Source organism: Mustela putorius, unplaced genomic scaffold, assembly GCF_011764305.1.
Source record: "Mustela putorius furo isolate JIRA1106 unplaced genomic scaffold, ASM1176430v1.1 tig00003972_pilon_pilon_pilon, whole genome shotgun sequence".
Classification (NCBI taxonomy): domain Eukaryota; kingdom Metazoa; phylum Chordata; class Mammalia; order Carnivora; family Mustelidae; genus Mustela; species Mustela putorius.
The window spans coordinates 20,970,027-20,971,970 of record NW_025422115.1 but is presented as its reverse complement, the minus strand read 5'-3'; positions in this window follow the sequence as shown (position 1 = coordinate 20,971,970).

Sequence of the window (1,944 nt, the reverse complement as noted above, 5' to 3'; positions counted from 1 at the left end):
TATTAGCAAATTCCAGTTTTAAGGAAATAATTACTGAATTCTCCCTCCCTGGGTTGAGTAATTCCTTCCAAGATGCTCAACGACATCAAGCATTTTCACAGGGCCGCTAGCAGCTCTGTAATATGCAAATAAAGTAACTCTGTAATTACCAATAAAATGCTTACTGAAGTGACAAATTTTTACTCAGCAGTGAGTTGGGGGAAAAAATGGCATCATTTGTTTTTTAAGGATCCTTTAACCTTGTTAGTTGGCATTCATTTCTGTGCTATTTTATGGTCATTTAAAAAGACAATGGAGCCAACAGGCCTCCCTGGATGGGGAGAAGGCCCTCCTGGGAGCCCCCTCTTCTGACTAGCCTCACTCATTCTATGGACGCCTGGATGGTCCACTCCAAGTGCTGGGGTGGGGGATCTTGGGCATTCTGCGGACTTCCCTGAGCCTTTCCCTACGTATGCTGGGAGTCTGGCTTTCGGAGGGGCTCTCGGCTGATCTTTCCACATGGAAAATAGAGACCTACCTCTCAGCCAAGAGCAGCTGCCAGAATGATCCTCCTGAAGTCCAAGTGTGATTGTGTTGCTCCATTTTCAAGCCCCTTCTTGCACTCCAGACATAACTACTGGAAGTTCAGTGGTTTGCTTAGACCTCAAGGCCTTGCACCACAGACCAAGCAGGCCAGGCACTGGGCACACTAAACATTCTAACTACCTCTCTCCGGACCCATACACGCCTCCCACACAGCCTTGATTTCTTCACCTGTCAGATGGCATCATGGTCAGCACAGGCTAGGTTACGCCACAGTAACGAGGAAGTCCACACCCTCCATGGTTTCAAACAATCTAAATTTATTTATGCTCCCTGTCCCTCATGGGTTGACCTGAGCATCTGCTCATTGTACTCACTCAACAAAGAGCAGGCTGATAATACTGTCACCCTCTCCATCACTGGTGGCCTGTCACCATATTGGAGGGAAAAGGAAACATTTGCAGACCTGGAGTGACGTGCTACTTCCTCTCCCCGGTGACCAGCCAGAACTCTTGGTGTGGCCCCACACAACCACAAAAGGCTCAGGAAGTGAAATCTGAATTTCCCTTCAGTAACAGAAATACGTGACCATGATTCTAATGACGACTGTCAATGCGGATCTTAAGAACCTGCAGGGTTGATGTGAGCGCTAAGTGTGATGGAGCTTGTAGAGAGATCAGCGCCGTACCTGGCACGGGGCAAGTCCTACGTGAGGCACTATTAGCTGCTCCATGCACGCTTGCTGGAAGAACATTCCAGCATAACCCCCAGGAGTCACTGAGACCAGCCCCCCCACCCCTTACAAATTGGAGTGATCAGAGAAAGCCTTCAGAGGGAAAGGAAACATCGACCCCAGCTTTGGGGGGCATTGCAATGTCAGGGGCTGACCCTCTGGGAGGAGGAAAGACAGGAGCAAAGCCAGAGGGTCTGGAAAATAAGCTTGTGTGCACAGAGAACACGGAAGTGAACTGAACTGGGGTAGAATTTTTAAAGGAGGGTCCTACATTCCTTGGGAGTATCACCACAAAGCACAAGAAAAGAGACTTCATTCTGAAGACTCCATTCACAGAAACAATTCACAAATCGGAAACATTCCTTTGCTGTGCCTTGCATCTAATTCTTGGCTTAGAAATCGTCACTGGCAAATGAGGTTAGAGTTAGATGATCAGAAACCTTGATCTGAAAACCAGATCCCAACGGGGAGCCGAGGGCCCCCTGGCCCCAAGTCCAGAGGCCTCTCCACAGCCCCATGTAGGGGCTGACCTGGTTTCTTCTCCTTCTTCTTTTGCCAAGGGCTCCATTTCTGGGTGACCACGTTTGCCCCCAGGGAGAAGCCTTTCTCTTCTACTTGCATTGGTAACTGCTCAAAGTCCCACTAAGGTCTTGGAAAAGTGCCACCCACATCCCTGCACACTGGCCCAA